This window comes from Typopeltis vanoorti, chromosome 11 (genome assembly GCF_054136105.1).
Source record: "Typopeltis vanoorti isolate ZY-2024b chromosome 11, IOZ_Tvanoo_1.0, whole genome shotgun sequence".
NCBI classification, from domain to species: domain Eukaryota; kingdom Metazoa; phylum Arthropoda; class Arachnida; order Uropygi; family Thelyphonidae; genus Typopeltis; species Typopeltis vanoorti.
In genome coordinates, this window is record NC_143559.1 from 80,753,316 (window position 1) to 80,777,668 (window position 24,353).

General features: G+C 35.0%; 1 protein-coding gene across 1 annotated transcript in view; it reads left to right on the forward strand.

The window, feature by feature from the left end:
* The window catches only part of LOC150101782 (rhomboid-related protein 2-like), a 124,727-nt gene that overhangs the window by 93,663 nt on the left and 6,711 nt on the right, over positions 1–24,353 (forward strand). The gene's annotated exons all lie outside the window — the stretch shown is intronic.

A 24,353-nucleotide genomic window follows, 5' to 3' on the forward strand; every position in this document is an offset into this window, starting at 1 on the left:
TTTTGATAACTTTATAGCATTTTTGTTTTTAGAGGTTCTTCAAGGATATTTATCAGTACCATTTTCCACTGGTCAATTGTTCAGTTAACATTCTCTTTGCACCAGGCTAGATGAGCTGTCTTGTTTATTGTTATAATGTTTGGCTTGTGTGCTGCTCTTCCATTGAAACCCAGTAAATGGAGTTCTTTTCATACAGTATCAATGCTCACCATGGTGTTACTGGCATTCTGGAACTTATCATGGATGGTCTGTGCTGATTGTATCCGGTTTTTGCGTGCCACCCATTTTAACACCCTCCTGTCCCTCAGTCATTTTTGGCGACTGCCCTTGGTGTTTTCCTGCACTAGTGATGCCAGAACATCTCCATTTGTTGATCACATTGCCAAACTTTGATTTTGGATGCTCCAGTTGAGTGACTATGGCACATATGGACATGGCACCAATGTGACAGCCCATGATGACACCTCTTGAAGTCACTGAGTTCACGTTGTGTTGCCATACCACCTGTATTCAATGCTACAATGAAATACTGCTTCTTACTATCTGTACGCCAGTTTTTGTTATTAACAAACCTGGAATGTTCCATAACTTCAAATAACAGGGGCTTCCAGACAATTATTGGTAGATAGTGTATATGTTTTTTTTATGTCTAAGTTTGCATTATTGCAGCTGAGAAACATTCATAAAAAAATCTCTTTTTGCATTAAATGATTTACTGATGAGCTTTGTTCATCATTAAATCACTGTTCATCACCCTGATGTATCCTCAAGTGATGTGCATAATACATTGACGGTACTACACGAAAAGTTTACATTCTTACACTTCTGTCAACAATTTTTCTCCATATCTATGAAAACTTCAATATTGTCAGATCTTATATTTGTGGTACTTCTGAGTGAATCACTTCACCTAAATATGTCTTCCTGTGGGTCTTTCCTAGCACCAAAACACCTGCTTTGCTAACTTTTCCCTTCCATCCTGTTAAGTAACCATATCATATGAGGTTAGATCTGCTTACACATTACTCAATGCAAACAATGTCCTTCCTAATATTTTCATTTTTAATGATTTTGCCATCAACACCATCTGTTCTCACCTTTACATTTTTTTTTCTTAGAACTCTATTTGTGGTCTCTAGTCTTTGATCAGCTGTTTTGTTTATAATCCAGTTCTCAAATCCATATTATGGTAAAGCTGCCTGATATTCAATATTTAGTCTTGAATACTATAGCCTACTTGTGCCTTTTCCTAATCATTATTGCCTGAATATAACATCTTGTAGTTGTTATTTAGAAGGCTGTTACATGCTTTTGTCTTGTTTCAAAATACCAATCATCTGACTGACTTTTGACGGTTCAGGTTCCCTACCCAAAAAAAAAAAAAAAAAAGGGGTCTTGTTTAATCAGGCAATGCCCAACCCAGCATAACATTCTATCTTGTTATATTGTTGTCTTTTCGCATAAGCCAATAAAGAATACAAAATGTTCATCATCTAGGTAGATACCTACTAATGGGATACACAGTGAAGTAAGATTGGATTAGGTTTAACACCCCCAGCTATCTAGCTTTGATTCTTAAGCTACCCTATGAATGGGCCTCTATACATTAATTTGTATAATGACACTGAAGCAAATTTCAAACATTGATTTTAATTAATGTTTAAAATTTTAATGAATAAGTGGCTTACAGTGGCTGCACTGCATAGTTCAGAAAGCCTGGACAGAGGGACGAATTCCCGATGATTGGAGTAGAGCTCTCATAGTACCCATATATAAAAAGGGAAATAAAACAGAATGTGAGAATTACAGAGGTATTTCCCTACTGAGTGTTCCTGGCAAGATCTATGCAAGTATACTTGAGAAACGGTTGAGAAGAATTGTGGAAGAAAAGCTTGGTGAAGAACAAGCTGGATTCAGGCCAAATGGAGGCTGTCAGGATCAGATCTTCACTTTACGACAAATAGTCGAGAAAGCATGGGAATATAACAAAGATCTGTATTTAAGTTTTGTCGATTTGGAAAAGGCATATGACAAGGTGCCAAGAGAGAAGCTATTCAATACGCTGCAGTTATATGGTGTCAATGGGGCATTATATCAAGCAATACTTAGTCTTTATTTAAGTTGTGAGTCAGCAGTTAGAATTGAAGGAAGTACAGGGAGATGGTTTAATGTTAAATCTGGTGTGAGACAAGGATGTACATTATCCCCTCTGTTATTCATTATCTATATGGATCACATTATGAAGGAATGTGGTATTAAACCTGATATCAAAATTGGAGATGTTAATGTCAGATCTTTGCTTTATGCGGATGATGTTATACTTCTAAATAAATCCGCTACAAGTCTGCAAGATTCTCTGACTAAATTGAATAGCTGTTGTAATAGATATGGTATGAAGGTCAGCAATAAAAAGACAAAGACAATGAAAATAGGCAGAATCATTGAAAATGTCAACTGTGTTGTGAATGGAGAACCTGTGGAACAAGTAAAACATTTCAGCTACTTAGGCACAATTTTTACTAAAGATTAGCAAAACAAGTGTTCTCTGCCAGGTTGGCAGGAAAACGACCCAGAGGAAGACCAAGATATAGGTGGATTGATGCAGTACAAAGTGCCTTAGACGATAGAAATATAAGATCTGATAATGTTGGAGTCTTGACAAGTAACAGACTGATTTGGAGGAAAATTGTAGATAGGAAGTTAGTAATGATGTAATTTTTTCATGTAGTACTGTCATATCCTGTATACCCCCTTTAGGGTACATGGCAGGAATTTGATGATGATGATGATGATTTTAATGAATGACTGCTACATATGTTGATCTTAATTTGTGGAATTCTGAAATTAAAAAAAAATGTGCCAGATATCACATTGACAGTAAGCAATAGTATATTTTTAAAGTTTTAAATTTTTTTTTCTCTTCACTAATTGATGTTGCAACTACAGTTTAACTTACCTTTATGCCCATATAGTGATATTTAATATTTTATCATATAGCAGAGATGTCTGAATGAGCAAAACGTAGGATACTATTCTAGGCGCTATGGATGCTATGGGATGATTTTTATCTGCTAATAGTAGCACAATGATTAGAAATATATACACGTTAGCACAAGAATAATGTTTAATTTGCCAAATATTTCGGTCTGAATATTACAGACCACCTTCAGTGGCTACATAGAAATAGTTTTTAAAAAACAAAGTGGAATACGAACAGTTGATCATTCATACATAGAACGAGCCACATGATGTCATATCGCTAAGTATTAGAAGAGTAAACATTTTTAAAACATAATTAAAGTTATTAATTCAGAAATTCATATAATGATCTTAATTAACATTAGACTGATTAAAAAAAAAAAAAATTTAATATGTTATCCTGATTAAACTTTCCCAAATTTTTGATATAGATATACAGTCATTACGATTCAAGTTAGGACGTTGAAGTAAGGCCTCTACACCTTCTTTAAATAAACATTCAAATTTGTAGTGACCTCTGTGTAGGAGGAGAGTCTTGGACCAAAGGATGTTGTCGTTTGTTTCTAATCCATGCTGAGCTAAACCAGATTTCTCAGGTTTGTTGTGTTGAATTGATGACTGATGCTCTTGAATTCTTTTTTCTATGGAACGTCCAGTTTGTCCAAAGTAAGAAAGATTACAATTACAAGGAACTTGATACACACCAGGGAGAGACAAAGTTGAGCATTTATCTTTAGATGAAGGAAAATGGTTCGATAATTTGTTAATAGGTGTATAAGTGGCTGTTAGATCATATTTCTTTAGAATTCTCGAAATGGGTTCTGAAATCCCGGAAATGTAAGGAATTGGAACTCGACGTATTGAATCTTGGTTGTTCTGTGTTGGTCTGTAAGAATCGAAAAGATGTTGTGTACTCTTTACGGAGAAGCCATTTAGTTTCATGTGATGTTTGATAGTCGAAAGTTCCTTCTGTAATAAATGAGAAGTTGAACGGTTAGTTTTGACTCATCGGATTAAACATTTTGTGACTCCAATAATGAAGGATATATCATTTTGTGACTCCTGTTTTTTGACAAGGGTGATGAGCAGATTCTTTGAGAATATAACGACCCGTGAAAGTTGGTTTTCTGTAAACTGTTGTTGTAAGAATACCAGAAGGTGAATGGATGAGAAGGGCATCTAAAAAGGATAACTTGTCGTCTTTTTCAATTTCCATGGTAAACTTTATACAAGGATGTAAGGAATTGATACTGCTTAAAAAGGAAGGTAAGGAGTCTCTGTTATGAGGCCATACAGCAAAGATGTCATCTATATATCTAACCCAAAAGGATGGTTGAGGGAATATAGATGAGAACAGGACTTCTTCTAGATGTTCTAAAATAAAAGTTTGCAAGAGCAGGAGAGAGTGGACTTCCCATAGCTGTTCCTTCCACTTGGTTGTAAAATTTATTTTGACATAAGAAATATCCAGAGTGCATTACAAAATCAAATAGTTTTATAATATCTTGTGGGAAGATGTCAGCTAGTAATTCCAAAGTCTCTTTGAGAGGTACATTCGTATATAAAGATTCTATATCAAAGTCAACCATAATATATTTGGCAAATTAAACATTATTCTTGTGCTAATGTGTATATATTTCTAATAGTAGCACCATCTCTTGGCCTCCTCTATGATTGTTACTTTGTATTTTAGAATCTCCCCTCTGCAGTCACCTAACAATGTCATCTGCAAATCTCAGATTGTTAATTCTCATTCTGTGTACAGATATTCCTTTGGCATCTTCCTTCAATTTGTCCATTGCTCTTTCTAAATGTGTGATGAAAATGCTTGGTGATATTGGGTCTCCCTGTCTATTACCTCTGCTTGTTTTAAACAATTTCCACAAATCATCACCTATTCTAACTGCTGCAACTGCATTCTGATAAACATCTTTTAATATAGCTATTAGTTTTTTATCAATTCCATAGGATTCCAAAACTGCTAATGTCACTTTCTGGTCAATACTGTCAAATGCTTTCTGAAAATCAATAAAACAAGTATATATGTTTTTGTTTTTTTCTGCTAGCTTGCTCTGCTATTAACCTCATTGTCAAAATCTGTTGAATTGTAGTTCTATCCTTCCTAAATCCTGCTTGCTCATCTGCAATGTATGCTTCCAATTGTGTTCTCAATCATTCTGTCAATATGATCATCATCACTTTACCAAGGTGACTTATCAAGGCAATTGTTCTATAATTTATAAAGCAAACCACTCGTTTAAGATTATTTGCATTGGATTGAGAAGGACAAAGAAGGTAGCCTGAATATCTAACATTTATTTAATCAATAAAATAGTTAACTCTCCCTCTAAGAACCCCGTAAGGATCACAAAACAGTTTCACTTTCTTTTAGAATATTATTGTTTATATAGCTTTGGCCAGAACTTTACAGCAGTTTTTAGTGAGTAAGTTTGTTATGTTTGCTATAGCAAGTTACCTGTATAAGATTAGTGATCAGATTCATGAATTGGATATTACAGCGAATTTGAATGTTGGAGAGAATTATGTCCCTGAGATGTATCACACAAATTTTCTGTTATCAGAAATCCCAATTTGCTGAAGATTTCAGACAGAACATCATTTACTGTACACCTAAATAAAATTCAAACTTTCAAAGCATAAGAGTTGGAAGTTTTATTTGAAAGCTTTTGCAGTGACACATATAGTCCAGACTCTATATGTTCTTTACTTTTCCTGCTTTACCTTTTCTATTATCCATCCTATTTTTTACTTCTTTTTATTCCAAACTTAATAACTTCATATTTCCCCTTTCCACATGTGAGGCCCTAGGAAACAAAAAAATCATATTGAAGATGATAAATATCACAAGAATTGCTTAAGAGTCAAAGTTTGATAACTAGGAATCCTCTACAAAGCCTTTTAAAGGATGTGGAGAAGACCACATTCTGACCAGAACTCCATTATATTTGCTTTATACTGAATGAATTGAGATGGGGGATGGGCTAGCAATTTGAGATTTAGCTGATAAAATTATATGGCTTAAACAAAAAAACCATATGATGGAATAACACGAAGTTTCATGCTGGCTCATGTATGACCTGGCTAAACAAGTCCACTGCTGTTTTTGTCAGGGAACCACGGTGAATAGTGAAAAGTCAGCAACTGAAATAAACACAATGTCAAAAGAATTGAAGGTAGAAACCATCAACATAAGAAGTATCATTGGAAAAGAAATCAAACCTGCAAAAGAAGAGAAACACCAGGTGTACATAATTGGTATTAGTATTACTGAGAACAATGAAGACTAAAACAGTTAAGATACTGCTAAATAATAAATATAGGATGTTATCTTTGGGCAGTAGTGATCAGGAAAAGGAAGTAGTAACAGTAGCATTCAACACTAAACACAAGAATAATCTTCTTGAATGGCAGACAGCATCAGGGTAACATAAAAATGGGATTTTTTGATGTTTGTTTATGCCTATGTTCCACAGAAAGCTCTAAGGATAAAGTGGAAGAATTTGAATTATTAAACAAGGCAGCTGATATAAAGGACAAGGGTAAAAAATTGGTACTTGCAGGAGATCTAAACAGCAGAGTATGAAATGAATACCAGACATACAGAAATTTTGGAGAAAAGAGCAAAACACGTTCTTTCCCTGCAGCATTTTATTATTTACATTAATATTAGTATTTAATATTTTTTTATTATTTAAGTATGAGTGAAAAGAGACAAAACAAAGAAGACACTGTTGGAGTAACAAAAAAACGCAAGTGGTTGACATTAGAGAAGAAACTTGAAATTATAAAATGTCACGAGAATGGTGCTTCGTTTGCTAAAATAGCACGTGAGAATTCAATGAATGAGTCATCTGTATGAACAATTATTCAGAGCAAAGAAAAGATTAAACAACATGGAATGAGCACTGCTTCTTATATGTCAAAAGTGATCACGAGAAATCGATCTTCTACAATGGAAAATATGGAACGCCTTCTAATGATCTGGATTGAAGTCAGATAAAGATTCCTTTTGAGTCAAATGATAATCCAGGCAAAAGCAACAAGTCTATATGACAAAATAAAAGAAAATGAAAGCGAAAATGAAGGAGGTACAACCAGTGAAACTTTTATAGCAAGTCGCAGGTGGTTCTACAATTTCAAAAAGTGTATGGGACTCCATAACGTAAGAATCCAAGATGAAAGCACAAGTGCTGACACTAAAACTACAGAATTATTTCCCAATGAATTGAAGGAGCTTATTGAGAAGGAAGGCTACACAGATGATCAAATTTTTAATGCTGATGAAACTGGCTTGTTCTGGAAAAGAATGCCATCATGCACATTTCTAGCAGAGAAGGAAAAAACACAAGCTGGGTATAAAGTGTCAAAAGACCGATTGACGCTTTTACTGGGAGGTAATGCATCAGGTGATTTAAAATTGAAGCCACTGTTAGTATACAGAGCGGAAAGCCCGAGAGCTGTTAAGGGCTTTACAAAGAACAATTTACCTGTTCATTGGTGTTCAAATAAAAAAGCGTGGGTGACTCATTCAATTTTCAAAGACTGGTTTAAAACTTGTTTTTGCTCTGAAATTAAAAGCTATTGTAAAAAGAATGATATTCCTTTCAAAATTTTACTTTTATTAGACAATGCGCCAGGCCATCCAACTCTATTGACCGACTTAGATGAAAATGTCAAGATTCATTTTTTTTCCTCCAGACACAACATCAATTCTGCAGCCGATGGATCAAGGCGTTATCTCCACTTTCAAGGCTTACTATTTAAGACTAACTTTTGCTGAAGCTATTAAAAAGCTGCAGCAAAAGAAGATTCTTGGACTTTGAGTGAATTTTGGAAGAAATTTAACATAAAAGATGCCATTCAAAATATTTATGAATCTTGGCAAGAGCAAACTCAAAGCAACATGAGAGCCGTATGGCATAATATCTTGCTGCATTGTTCAAAGGACTTTGTTGCCTTTGCAACACAGAAAGAAGAAATCTCAACAGAAATTATGCAGATGGGCAAAGATCTTGGTTTTACAAGTTTAGATTGTAACAGTGTGAACGAATGTATTGATTCTCATTCAAATGATCTGGATGATGAAATCCTTTTGGAGTTGGAACAACAACGAGCCTATGAAGAAGACGAAGATGACCCCACTGATGTCATGGTTAAAGAATTTTCCTTTGCTGACCTTTCAACTTTTGTGAGAAAAATCGACAAAGCTTCTGACTTTCTCATAAATGCCAACCCGAATTTGGAAAGAAGCATCAAAGTGAAACAAAGTCTCAATAATGCCATCAAATGCTACAGATTTTTGAAGAGACAAAGAAGACAAGGATGGTTCAACGAACACTGAAAGACTACTTTAGTAAAAAGTAAATTACTGTATGCTAAAATTGAAGCAATATTTGTTTTGTTTTCTACAACTTTTATATAAGTTTAAAAGGATTTTATTTGTTATTTAGTTAATAATAATTTTTTTTTTTTCATTTTTAAACATTTTTATTATCCTAAATTTTTTTAATAAACAAATTAAATTGAAAACCTTTATAAATAGACCTCGAACAATACGGTTTTGCATAGCGTGGACACTTCTTGGAACCAATTAACCGCGCTATACAAGGAATGCCTGTAATATCTTTATGCTGGTTCAGGGCACAAAATATATAGGAGGTTTGAGATAGGAAGTGATCACCTTTTTAGTTTTCGGTAGGATAATGTTGAATATCATATTGAAAAATGCATAAAAAGAGTTTTTATAAAAAACTCTTGTTATACATTAAATGCATAAAAAGAATTGATGCATTTTATGCACTAAGTTTAAACAGCTTTCAGTGAACTGTAAGCCCAGATATTCAACAAAAAAGAGTGAGTTTGAAAACAAGAATCAAACCTTGGAAATACCGTGGCACACTGAAGTAAACATTGAATCAGAGGCATGTGGTCAAAGTGTCTTACAAGAATAAAAAAAAAATCTGAACTCCATGGTGTAATCAGGCATTTAGAGGTAGTATACTTTCAAAAGAAGAAAGTACAGGCAGCCCTCGGTTTATGCCGATTCACAATAACACCAGTTGCCGGCATGTGCTTTCTTACTGTAGTGTGGTTGACTGAGAAACGACACTAGCAGGCACTCTACTGTTTGACTGTTTACCGAGCTACTATGACATATATGTATCAAACCTAGTTTTAATGTTGAATCTACCTAATTGTTGTATTTAATTTTTTTTACGTACATATGTATTTAAATTGATAAAGTATGTAATTACATACCATGTCTGATAATAGAAGTGCAGAAAAATTAGCAGAACTTGATGTTAAGAAGGTGCGGAAATCAATCACACTTGAAAAGAAGATGGAGGTGATTCGAAGAATAGAAGATGGGCAGACACATCTAATGTCTGTAGAAGTATGAACTTGCCTCCATCGACTGTTACTACAATTGTGAAAAATGCAGATAGAATAAAACAGTCTGCACAACAATCTACAGCAGTACTAAATGCAAAATGTAAGTTATAGCAGGGGTAAACTTCATGAAAAAATGGAAAAATTATTATCATTATGGGTGGATGACTTGTATCAGAAAAACATTCCTCTGACGCAGGCTGTTATAACTGAGAAAGCAAAAACAATTTTTGAGGATCTTAAAAAGACAGATGGAGGCGAAAAAACATTTTTAGGAAGCAAAGGTTGGTTCATGAGATTTAAGTCTCAAAGTGCCATAGTGTCAAATTATGTGGTGAGGCGTGAAGTGCAGATGTTGCGGCAGCTGCTGCTTTTCCTAAAGAATTTCAAGACTGTGTAGAACAAGGAAGTTATCCTCCTGATCTCATTTTAAATGTTGAAGAGACTGGGCTCTACTATTTCCTGTGAAGAACGTTCTGCTCCAGGTTTTAAAGCTGCAAAAGATAGACTTATGCTTTTGTTGGGTGCAAATGTCTCTGGAACTTTGAAGCTTAAACCAATGTTGGTGTACCATTCATAGACACCACATGCCTTCGAGGGTCTAAAAGCCATGCTTCCAGTCTATTGGAAATGGAACAAGAAGCTTGGGTACACAAGACATTTTTATAGATTGGTACACAAATTATTTTTGTCCTACCATGCTTCGCTTCTGTAAAGAAAATGATTTGCCAGCCAAGGTATTGCTTCTCTTGGATAATGCTCCTGGACATCCTCAGAACCTTGCTGAAGTAAGAACACCATTGAATGTCAAGGTTGTTTACATGCCCCCAAACACAACATCGCTTTTGCAACCGATGGATCAGGGGATTATATCAATCTTCAAAGCCTATTGCCTCCGTATAACATTTATAGAAATGGTAAGAGTCTTGGATACTTCAGGAAAAACTATTAAAGACTATTGGTGGTCATTCGATATTTTGAAGGGCATTAAGAACATCGAGGCATTTTGGAACGACGTGTCAGCAAAGTGTTTAAAAGGAGCATGCTGAAAATTTCTTCCAGCATGACTTCAAGGAATTAGAGCAAGAGAAGAATGTTATTGAAGATGTTACCAAGCTTGTGTGAGAGGTGGGATTGTACGATATTACAGCTGAAGATGTGACAGAAGTCTTAGAGAACCATCATAAATTGCTTTCCAATGAAGACTTAAAAGAATTATCCGAACAATTAAGTCAACATCCAAAGGAGGAGAAAGAAAACGAAGAAGGTCCTCTGAGAGATATGAAATGGCTGATTTAAGCATATCCTTGCAAGCATAAAGACATTGACTGATGAACTCTGCGAAATGGACCACGATTGGGAACGGAGTGCGAATGTAAACAGGAGTGTAATTGCATCTATTCGACCTTACACTGAACTCCTTAAAGAAAGAAAAAGAAAATCTAGGCAGTTAACACTGGTTACTTTTTTTAAAAAAAATGCAGGTGATCTGAAACCAGGAACTTCAACATAGAAATGTGTAATATCTTTTCAAAGTTTCATATTTTTTGTATATAATTTTGTTTTGTTTTCGTTGTTAATAATTTTATTTTAACAAATATATATGTATGTATTATCAGAGCTTTAAATATACTAATGTTACACATACTTCATGTGCATATTTTTTGACTGTGCAGAACATAACTTCATACCACCCATTAAAATTGCATTCATTTTATGCCGATTCAGTTTACGCCTTTTTTCAGGAACGGAACTGAGGCCTAAACCGAGGGCTGCTGCCTGTATATTGAAAGTTCCTATCGAGTAAGTCAGCAGAAGCATGTAGAAAGCAGAGTGCTATGTAAACGTAGCTAAACTAATCATGGGAAGACTTTGATAAGAATTTAGCAGAAAAATATAAAAAAAAGGCATTGGAAGAAAGAATATTATAAAAGAAATTGAAAGAGGTAGTATATAAACCAAAAAGAATCCTAGATATTTGGAGTAACTACTTTGAAGTCTTGTTAAATAAGAAGTAACAGAATAGTTGTAGGAAAGATTCAAGAGAAATGCAGTCAGGAATACATATCAGTACTCGAGGTAGCAAAAGCTATCAAAATCCTGAAATGTGGAAAGGCATATGGAGTAGATGATATTTGACCAGAAATGCTCAAATATAATTAAAGAAGTTTTCAGTAGCCTTATTGTATAATTCAGAAAGCCAGGTCAGAGGGTCAAATTCCATTGGAATAGACTCTCATAGTACATCAATAGAAAGGGAAATAAAGCTGGATATGAAAATTACATTTCCCTGTTAAGTAAGATCTATGCATGCATATTGAGATTGTGGAAGGAAAACTTTGAGAAGAATGACCTGGGTCAGATCAAGTAGCAGCTATCAGAATCAGATTTTCACTTTAAACATATAGTTGAGAAATAATAGAAATATAATAAGAATCTGCTTTTCAGTTTTGTAGATCTGGAAAAGGTATATGGAAAGGTGCAAAAAGAAATGCTGTTCAAAATGCTACAGTTATATGGAGTAAATAAGACATGGTGAGCAATATATAGTATATTTGAGTTGTAAATCAGCAGTTAGAATTGTGGTTTGTATACACATCATTTCCAACATTGTTCATCGTTTGTATTAACAATAGGCAAATTTTCTGATCCATGGGCTAGGTTTTATGCCCAAAAGTGGTCATGGAAGATGATTTTATTTTTTATAAAAACTAGTGGCACGCATCAAACTAGAAAGCGATTCTACAAGCTTTTATAGAATTACTTTCTACTTTCACATATTAAAGTATAACAATTTTTAAAGGCAAGTAATTGTATATGCACATATTATTCACAAAATGCACAAAACATGTTTGCTTCAAACATAATTGCACTTTTGTACAATCCAAGCTGAATTGGTAATATGGGGCATGCCAAGCACACACTGCACAGATGATCACGAATCATCTGTGTAGCTTGTATCCTTCTCTAGCTTAGTATGGTGATTATAAGGATTTTAATTTTTTTAATATAAAAATACTTCTATTGTAACTACATATTATTAATGCACATATATTCATAATATGCTCTTTTCTGTTAATTTTTATGTTTAAAAAAAAAATCAAATCAATGGAATTTCTCTTTATAAACCTCTTTGTGGACATCTAGTTGATGACTAATCTATATGGATCACATTATAAAGAATAGTGGCATTAAATCTGATATCGAAATTGGAGATAATAATCTGAGCTCTTTACTTTACGCGATGTTATATTAAAATAAATCCAGTACAAGTCTGCAGGATTCCTTAACTAAATTGAATAACTATCACAAATTGGGTGTGCAATTGAGCAATAAGAAGAACAGACTATATGCACAGGAAGAAACATTGAAAATATCAGCTGCATTCCGAGTGGGAAACCTCTAGAACAAGTAAAACATTTTAACTGCTTTAAGGCACTATTTTAGTTAAGATGGGAGATTAAGTATAGAAATGTACAATAGAATTAGCAAAGCTGGTATGATAGGGAGTTTAACTGAATAAATTTATATGAAATAAGAGAGAAATCAAATACTAAAGTAACTGCATATAAGATAATGCTCAAATCAGTTTTAACTTGTGGATCAGAGAGCTAAATTAGAAATAAAACAGTTGATCAAAGAATTTGAGACTGCAGATATGAGAGTCCTGATAAAAATGAGGAAAGTAGAGATGACATCAATGGCAGAATCATTAAAAATGAAAATATTAAGAAGCAACATAAACATTGTTAGTATTCAGGAATGTGTAAGAACAGCTAATCTTAAGTAGCACAATCCATTATATGGGAGAGGAAAGGATAGTGAAACAGATGTTTAATGGCAAGAAAAGACCTAGAGGAGGACACCAAGATTTAAGTGGATTGATGTAATAAGCAGTGCATTAGAAGACCAAAATATAAGATCCGACTGACAATATTGGATAAGTAATTTGGAGGAAAATTGTTGATAGGAAGCTAATAATAATGTAAACTTTCATGTTATAGTATCATGGTATCCTGTATATCCCTTGAGGATAGATATCAGGAATTTGATAACAAATATCACAAAAGAAGCGAAATGTTCTGGGGCTGTTGAAAAATCTTAGAACTGAGAAAAGAGTACTATAAAATGAATTAGATGATTCAAGTGAGATACAGACTGAAAATAAGGATATTATGGATGTCTGAAGTAAATGCTTTAAAAAAATATTTAAAAAAATTGCTAAATTGAATAAGTAGTAACAGAAGGGTGATACGAAATGCACAGGAAGGCAACTGGAGTAGATATTTGATCAAAGTTGTTCAAATATGAAGGTATAAATTTTATAGTTGCTGTGTTGCATAATTCAGGTCAAATTTTTGATGATTCGTATAAAATTGGAAGTAAAAGTGATTGTAAAAATTTGAGAAGTCTTCCTGCTTAGAGTGCTAAGTGAAGTTTATGTAAGCATACTTAAAGTTAAGAAAAACTGTGAAAGAGAAACTTAGAAGTTAATGATGCTTTAGAGCAGGGGTCGCCCAACTTCTTTGACCATTGACCCCTTCAAGAGTTTCTTGACTTTTTTATCGACCCCCTCTAATTTACTATTACGTAATTATAATAGGACAAGCAAAAAAAGGCGCTTATGTGAGTTTTTAGATTGTTTATTTTATAGTTACAGTGTTTATTGTATGTATAATATAGTATATATTATTATATTGGCTTAACGTCAAAGGGATACGTTTTTGTTTTTGACGTCCTTCTTAACATTACATATTCGATAGGAGGGATAAATAATATATAAAATATAAAATTTAATTTAGATAAAACAAAATAACAATAATACAATCTTCCTTACATATATGAAAATAAGACTTTTATTAACTTGGTATACAATTTACTAACGTTGTCAATGTGAAGGGTGTGCTTCGTTGCCGGGCGGGAACCATCGACATCCGTTTATTGGTAAATACGTTATTTTGACGTACTTGATTGGCTTCTGTAACTATTTTCATGACCTTTCTCCATCTTACAGGTCCTATTCATGTCACTGTTCCCACGATTCACTCTTAATTGTGTTGTCATTCAGGATGGAGGTAATCCAAGTTAACCGAATTAAATATTACCCGTAGATTTATGTCTTTTATTTTTCTATCGACCCCTGAGCCTGAATCGACCCCTAACAATGTTATATCGACCCCTGGGGGTCGATATTGACCACTTTGGCGACCACTGCTTTAGAGAATCAATGTAAACTCTGTCAATATTGGGGGGGGGGATGTTGATTTGGGAGAAAATCATGAACAACAAGCTACTAATAATATATGCTTAATTTTGGGCTACTATCATAGTATCCTGTATATCCCTTCTGAATTGTACCTGATTTTGTTTCTTCAACAATTTTTAAAAATTGACAGTAGAGTAATAAATTGTCAAAATCATGTAAAAATGCAATCATACATTAGTGTTATGGTATTTTTGGCTCAGTTGTGCAGAAATTGCAAAGGGTCCTTAACATTAGAAATAGTTGTATGGTGCAACCTGTAGAAGTGTCTGAAAAGGAATTGATTCCCCATCCTACATCCCCTCCTGAACTCTTTGGACTGAGTTTCTAAGAGCTGAGAAATGTATGAAACAATTTCAAAAACATAAGAACTGTATTCTAAATTTGATTGAAATCATTTGAATGATGTGACCTTCGGAAGTATATGTGGAAGAGAAGAAAAAGATGCTTTCAGGAATTTTTTGTTTGTTTTCAAAGTGCTTTTGTTGTTTCGATTGGATTTAACTTTTCAAATATGGCAGGCTGTTGTGTTCTGTTGAATACCTCTTTCGATTAAAAGTGGTAGACTGGTAATAAACTTACAATAAGAGTTGCGACCAATTGATTGGTTCTAATGATTATAAGAGGAGTAGTCAATGGCTCACACTTGGCTAACACTGCAACTCACCTTTTTTGCTGCAATGTCTGGTTCTGTTGTAACAGTTTTTAAAATTGGCTTCTTTCAGCTTACTCTCATTTGTGTTGCATATTAGGTGTACATACACACTGTATGTGTGTGGGGGGGGGGAGATACTGACAGGGAAGCTCATGAGAAACAAGTGTACCTTAATGGAAAAAGAATTGAAGTCAGCAAGTTTGAGTACTTGGGATCCATTATCAGTGTGAAGAATTGCTGTTGAGAAGATTAGGAATAGCTGAAACAACAGTCAGAGACTTGTCTAAAATCTGGAAGGATGGATCTATCTCCACAAGAACAAAGTTGAGGATTTTAGATGCAGTTGTTTTTCCAACAGTGACTTATGGATGTGAGACCTGGAACCTAAAGAAGTCAGATAAGAAAACAATAGCTGCTTTTGAGATGTGATGTCAGAAGGCTGTTGATGATCTCATGTACTGAAATGCATACAAATGAATGAGTTAAAAAGGATCAGTAAAACTTTAAGGGTACTTAAAGATATTGACAGAAGATTGAAAGTATAGAAGGTAAAGTTCCTGGAAAAAGAGGAAGGGGTAGACCATCAATGAAATCAATGGATGGTGTGTGTGTGTGTGGAGTGACTGATCTTCAAAATTGAAGCCTCCAGAAAAGCATACAACAGTCAGAGGCAAGGACTGGTGTGGTTTTTACTACATGGCAAGGACTGGTGTGGCACATCACTGACCATACAGCATCTGTGGATGAACAATATGTATGTATGTATATATATATATGAAGAAGATATAAATATATACAAACACACACTCCTGATTACTTTTCTGAAATGGCAGTGTTTATTTATCCTTTAGGTTTTAATGATGGATTCTCTCAAGGAAATCTGCTACACATCTTATGACTTACTAACCAACTAAGTAACTTCAGTAACAGATTAGGTATGCAAATCAGCAATAATGTTTTTATCCGGAATAACTCAGTGGATGTGGCATTTGCACACCACAGCACTTGACTGCATGAAGGAAGACTTGCTTTCGAATCTAGTCAGCGACTAGAGGAAATTTTTCTAAGCCTTTTTTAGACTGGTTCCTGAATTAGTCAATCTCTGGCATGGACAAGCAAGTTTTTTCTCCCGGAAACTCTGGTTTATCATCCCGTAAACTCAAGAAACCCACATTATTTCAGACATTAAATATATTGTGTTAGGGACCACGAGGTGGTGGCACTTGTTGAACTGTCTCTCTTCACTGCATGCTGCTTAATTAGTGATAGACTTGGGCCAGCTATCTCTGATTGGGTACCAGTGGAGATTGAACTGCCCATCACTCAGTCTCCAAAAATTAGATAGGGCTAAAACGGCCTATACGGGAATAAAAAGGGATTAACTGATTGATTGATTATTGATTACTATTTTACTACTTGTCTTGGGGGGAGGGGTCCCACGTTGATTTAACCATAATGTCCAGCTTCCACTGATGAGACCTCAATGATTATCAAAACCATTGCTTTTTAATATTATTTCCTGTTAAGTATAACATACTTTGTAACATGGGAAAAACTTTCTTAGATTTGACACCATAATTGTAAAAAAGTGGATACTACAGGATTCTGCACTTGGGTCATTGTTTAACTTGTATATTATAATGATATTAGGATTGGTCTGGATAATAATATACCAGGATTTCTCAAACTTTTCCTATGACGGAACACTTCATAAATCCTGGAATTTTAACGGAACACCTTGGTTATAGTCAAGTATCATTGGTCTCATATTCAATGTAAAGCTAAGTGCACACTATCACTGCAGCAGGCTGTATTGCATCACAAAAATGTGACAGCGCACACTGCAGGCATGCCGGGCCGCTTACATCGCACGTTTCCTAAAATAGATACCTCCATACTGCACTTGCACTCGGAGGTGTCGACAACCACGGGCAGCTGAGTCAAGGCCAGCATGTGCTGGCCTTAATAGCATAATCCACACGCAAACTGAGGTGTGCTTGATTTTCAAACATGTTTGAACTTGTCACATCATTTAAAACCATTCCAGGCTCATATTAATTTTGATAATTTTTCACAAAACACTTATTCACTTTCCGTGGAACATAGTTTGGGAAATGCTGTAATATACTATTATTTGACAATGAAGAAAAGTTAGAGGTAAAAAAAAAAAAGATTTCCAATACAAAATCCTTGCAAGCTGATATAGACAAATTAGTTATCTGGGCAGATTACAGTGGATATCAGTTCAGTGTTGCTAAGTATCAAGTTATGCATTTTGGACTGAAGATATTGCAAGCAGAGTATTATATTAATGGAGAAGAGTATTACAAGAGTTCAGAGACCACATTGCTAAGGTGGTTAAGTCATCGTATTGAATAACTTCAATGTTGAAAAGAAATTAATTTGTAGCAATAAGGAAGTTATTCTTATACTTTGCAAGGCTTTGATGGAACTACATGATCGCTTGAGTTCAAAGGAAAGAATCAAGATATGATCTAGCAGAAGTAACCAAGATGACTGTCTTATGGAATTGTATGAGGACATCAGGGAGGGTCATTAATGGTTGAGTAATAAACAGAGGAGATAACACCAACTATAGACTAGTTGTGAAGATAAGGGAGATCTTCCAGTATAGACTAGGATGATCAACCATCCTAGTTTGCCTGGGACAGTCCCTGAATTCTTCTTTATTGTCCCTAGAACACATTTGAATTTCCAGATTTAATGAACAAGACATTATAATATTTTCAAAAAAAAATAATTAAGAAAAATTAATTTTGTGAAGTAGGACCTGCAATAAAGCTATGAATAAAGTATATTACTGATGTGAGTCATTGTTGTGACTCAGATTTCCAGTTGTTACATTTCAGCAGTGGCCAGATGAAAGCGATTCGTTGAGATGAATAGGTTTCTATTTATCTTCACAGTTTTGGAGATGAATTATAATTATTAATAGTTTACATTTTTATTGATACATAATGCTGTATATAATATACATTTTATTTAGTTATATAATACACATGACAAAAGAAATTAAGGAAAGAACTGTGTGTGTGTGCATGAGAGAGAGAGAGAGACGTCTGTTGTCATTATTGAATGACAAACATTTCAAGTGAGATTAAGCTGAATAGCTATGCAGCCCTGTGTGCTTTCATGTGGTGGGTATGTGGAACTGCAGTGGATGTTGCGAGTGCATTTTCATGCCTTAAAGAAATTGACATCCATGACATCCTATTTAATGATAATAATGTATTTAGACTATAATTTAAAAATTCAAGAAACACTTGTAAATTTTTGACATAGATAGCACTTCAAGCTATTATATGACAAATAATAGCATATATTTTAAGAATTAAAATTAAATGGCAAATAGTCATTAACTTTGAAACACACGTTCTTTATAGCCATTTTACTAATTTGTCTGCATTATACTTGGTGCAATCCTAAACACTATCAATCTAAATGTATAGGTTACAATAACTTTTCATTTGATGTGATAATGAATTGCTTCATTGTATGAATAGTACTCTATACATATATGAAGCTTGGTGAGGGGGTTTAATTGGAAATTTACACTTGAGGAATAAGGAACTTATTCTTCCTTATTAGAGAATTAAAAATAAATGAGAGGATGCACTAATTTATCACTCAGTTTGCATATTTACTGAATTTTTGTTACCAATTGGTAGTGTATTAGTAGATAACAGGGCCGCCCCTAGGAATTTTGCTGCCCCGTGCAGTAGCATATTTTGCCACCCCTTTTCCCTTATTTTTCATATAGTTTATGCCAACTTTGCCGCTCCAAAAAAACTTGCTGCCCCGTGCAAATGCACTTCTTGCACCATCGGTAGAGCCGGCCCTGGTAGATAATGATGCAATACCTCTTCTGCTGGGAAAATTGAATTCTGTTGATCACCTTGACACACACACACTCCTACTTTGCTTTGTTGCAAAACTTATTACAGAGGATTTCCATTTGTGAAAGAACATGTCATCTTGGTTGGCCAAGTGGTTAACATATCTACTCTCTAGCCAAAAGGCTGCGTGTTCAAATCCTGCTGTGGGCATGGATGCTTGCGATTGTCTGTGAAAATACTAGTGGGTGGGCAGTGGATGGCTTTGATGTAGATGATGCAGTTCGCTGTAGTTGGTGGATTGAGTGGTGGAGACAGAGCTGTAGAGTAGGTGCCCTCTCTCTCAATGAGTCTTTGGACTCCTTGGAGGTGTCAAGTAATAATAATGACACTTAATGTCTCAGTGTCATTAGTACCTTATACTAATGTGTGGAGTATCAGAAATAAAGGGGCTGAGTTTGTAGCATAGATCAAGTCGGTATGTCCAAAGATAACTGGTATAATTGAAACTTGGTTGCCTAAGGATGATATACTGTCAGGACTACAAATGATAGGATATAGAATTTTCTGAAAAGATAGGAAAGTGAAGAGAGAAGGGGAGTACTGTTAATGATAGCAGAGGAATTGGTGTCCTTCAAAAGTGGAAGTGGAAAATAGTGATGCATGTGAAGTGTTGAAGCTATTTTGTGTGAAGTTGAGATCACTAGAATACACTGGTGTCCAAAAGCTAATGACAAACTACATTTTTTACATACATTTATTTCCACCATACTAATGATTATTACACAAAAAATGTGTTATAAATTTCATACAAATTAAATTGCAATGCTTACAGAAAACTATGCAGAGAGACATTTCAGTATGGAATATATCCACCCCCAAACTGCAAAACAGCTCTCACAATATGGTACCATGCTTAGCACCAAGTGATTCAGTGGTTCTTGAGGCAAACTGGCCCACTCCTCCTTCAGATCCTAAGACCTTGTTTGTTTTCTGAAGGGAAATTTCAAGCAGCACTGCATCTCCCTGTTGCATCCCAGACATGTTCTACGGGGTTGAGATCTGGGAGATCATGCTGGCTGCTCGATTCGATTAATATCATTGGTCTCCAGAAGTATATCCACTGCTCATATGAGATGTGGTGTGGCATTGTTATATATAAAAATGAATTCTTTGCCTAGAATGAAACATGAATTCTTTGGAACAATCGAACATAACGTTGAACTTTGTTGCAATATCATTCACCAGTCATAGTCCTTTTTCCAGTACTTGTAGCTTGGTGCCCATTAAGCATAATGCCTCCCCACACCATGACACCAGCACACCAATGTATCTTTCCCTTTCAAGAACATTCTTGCAATTGTAAGCAGTATCACTTTTGCTTCAGATAAAGTGTCATCTCAAATCAGAGGAAAGACTAAAACAACTCTCATCCGTAAAGTGTACATTAGCCCATTGGTGTCTTGTCCAATTTTTATGGATGCAACACAACTGAAAACGTGATCTATGGTGAGCTGTGAATAAAGGGATGCCAGGCATATAGACTACTTGTCTTAAACTGTGGCATGACATTTGCAACATCTGCATACCTGTGCTTGAATGGAGCCAACTTGCAAGCTGACCTACTGTAGTGCATTGATTATGTTTTGCTGTTATAACCAAAATTCTGTCTTCATGCTCCATGGTAGAGTGAGGGTAACCTCTTAACAAACGTCTGGAACACATTCCATCAGTTTGAAATGCTGTCCAGAGCCTGGATACAATGCTATGTGAGATTTCAAACTCTGGCAATATCAGTAATTCTGCAGCCTTCTTCAAGCTTTCCAATAATTCTTCCATGCATTGTTGTCATCTAAATGATGTCTTTGAGACATTATAAGACATCCAAGTGTGCAACTTTATTCCTTTACAAAAAGAGCTTCCTTAAAACACAATTTGATTAATGCAGCCTTTAGCCTTTTATCCTGTTTATTATTATTATTATTCAGGCCTCCATGGAGTCAAAAGATTCATTGTGGGAGGTCCTTCCTAAGAAACACAAAGTCTATCAGGACTCATCGAGGGGAGGTCCCCCCCCTGAGAAACACAAAGTCCATCATACCACTCCTTAAACTTATTGACCGTTCTCACTCTCATCACTCCATCAGGCAATGCATTCCATGGTTCAACCACCCTCCATGCAAAGAAACCACTCCTCACCCTCTTGCAAACACTTATATTCAATTAGTATGTTTTTGATTAATGCGCCTGTTTTAAAGAACGCATTAACTGAGTTGGATATGTGAATTAGGGGCAAATTATGACATGATATATCATTGTTTTAGGTGTTTGTTAAATGGCACATTTTCCCAGGTGATTTGCTTTTTTGTCCAAGAAGAAAATCAGTTTCTGGTAGGAATAAACCCTGTCATTCCCATCTTAGAAATGAAAGAGTTAGGAATAATTAATAATTTATAAGTTATTATAATGTCAGCTAATTAGCATCAGACAGGACATTTTGACAAAAGGGAACAGTATCATAAGGATGATCTGATTTGTACATCATTATTTTAACACTTTATAAAATTGTAGTTAAAAACCATTCAGTGGACAAAGGCTAGGTCTCTTAAAACAGTAGTCTGGTATGTCTTTGCAGGATCACTCACTTTCGATTTACTGTACAACTCATACAGAACAACGTGAACTGACAATACCTCTTCAGAATGGATGTCAGCATTCATGGCACATTTCGAGCACCTTTGTAGAGTATTGGAAAACCCTCGGTTCAAATCCAATCTGAAACATGAGACTTTCATAACAGCTTTTCAGCCAAAAGTGAGTTAGCCACTCGAATGGAGGCAGCAGAATTTTCATCCTGTAAGAGGCAAATAGCTGGAGAATACACACAACAGATAGAATTCACTGGCCTAATAGTTTTAGTGTAGCCATAATTCAAACCAATTTCAGTCTAACATTTTTTTTTTTGCAATCGGTTTAAAATGGAGTATCATCTTCTAAATGCTACTGAATGCCCTTTACCCTTGAAACCAGCCTTTTATTGAGACCAAGTGCTGCTTCTTTTTTAGGTAATTCGCTACAAAGCATGTCGAGAAAATACATCTAGTATTAATTTAAACTTTTTTTAAAAAAAACTTAGAGTTAAAATCTGGTTATTTATTATTCAAGTGCTGCTTAATCTGAACAAATCTATTGATTTTGTATTATTGAAAGACACTGTTCTTCACAGGTAACATTTGATGAAACACTTTTCCTGAGGAGTGACAAGTAGTTAATTATAAACAATCAGCTCAATGCTTAGTGTGTTCTGTGAGGTTCATAGGAAACGTTTCAATAAGGAGGTGGCAGGATTTCCTTCTCATAGTCAGACTACTGCTTCCACTGTGATTTAAACACCTGCCTTGAGTGGGTTACTGAAATTATCCTTTCTGACACGAAGGCTTCATTCCTTACTTTATTCATAATTCCCACCTGCTTTCCAAGCCATTTAACAACAGGTTTGCCAAGAAAAAAATTCAGCATACTGCAAGTGACTTAAGAATTCTGACTTCATCTTCAGTCCACTGACGCATGCAAAACAGCTATCAACAAATCCACATCTGACTTTTTAATTCAAAATAATTAATTAATCTACAGGTGAGCTTGGTTGGCTGAGTGATTAAGTTATCCACTCTTCAGCCAGCAGGCTTTGGGTTCGAATCCTGCCATATGGGTGAATGTTTGTGATTATCTTTAGGTAGTAGATGAATTTCACTACTGTCATGCTTATTGGAGGTTTGAAATTGCTGAAAGAGTTCCGTGTTTGGTTTCTAAAGCAAGGTTTCTGGACCAGTTAAAAACTGAATTTAAGAAAAAATAAATAAATTACAAACATTAATTTTTTTTAAAAAAATCCCTATCTCACTGACAGTACTAATGTATATGCTTACAACCTTTTGCTGGTGGGAGTCAACATAAAAATTGCCAAATGCAGAAAATTCTTCTCCTTTATGATGGCAGTCATGCGTTTTGGTTCCATGCCAAAGTCATTGGTTGCAGCATATGTTCATTTGTGACTTTGCCTCTTTCTCACTCAAATCGGAATGAGAAAGGTGGGAGATGAATTTAATCGTCCAATGTAAGACCACCTCCCTACTTATTGGAGGCTGGAAAAAAAAGTTCCATGTTTAGTCTCTAGAGCAGGGTTTTCTGGATTGTGTAAAAATGAATAAAAAAAATATATAAAAAATAAAGATGGCATCACTGAAAAAGTTTTACACTTACATACTTCCTTACATTGTTCTTCTCCTCCAACCTCATCATAAATAATCATCCTATGGTATTTTAGCAGGAAAAACACCAGATAAAAGAAATATAGATACAAAAAAAAAAAAAAAAGTTCTGTTCTGTGCTGATGGTATCTCCTCATTTGTATTAAAAAGTAATTGGATAGCTAGTTTCTCTCTGATCTACTACTACTACGTCATAGTTGATGGTTATCCACAATGCAAAGGTGCCTCAGAGTCCTGTTCTGTCTCCTACTTTCTTTTTTCTTTATACATAAATGACCTTTTGTAACTAAACATTAACTATCCACAGTTTTGTTTTGCTGATGATTAGTACAATTCAATCTTCATACCTATTTCACAAACCTCACAGTGCACATACATCTCAAACTCCTGCCATTCTTTGATGTGATGAGGATAACCTTAGTCATCTTCACTGGAACCAAAACAGTGCTTTTTTCTTGCAAAAAGATCTCGGTGCACCTTCCTTACCATTTTGATAATAAATCACTAGATAGGACCAGATCTCTATTCTCGGATTGATGTTTACCTTTAGCTTTGCCTAGCATAAACATGTCCCATCAGTAGTTTCTTCAGCCTTAAAAGAACTTGCTGCCTTTCACCATCCAGCTAGTACCTCCATACAAATTTTAAATCTCTCCAAATTTAGAATGCTGTTTTCATCTTGGGGAGCAGTGCTATAAAGGAGATCAGTTCATTTGATATCAGTAACCCCTCTTTCACTGATCACCTTCAACAATATCTGTTTCAGCCTTAAGTTTCTACTACACATACTTCCAGGGCTGCTGCACCTCGGCTTTCACTGAGCCTGCTAAAACACAAGTAGCAGCTGCACAATGTTCGTTTTCAGTCTGACTGCAAACATTGATTCTTTCATTCCATTTGCTTATATTCTCTGGAACAGTCTT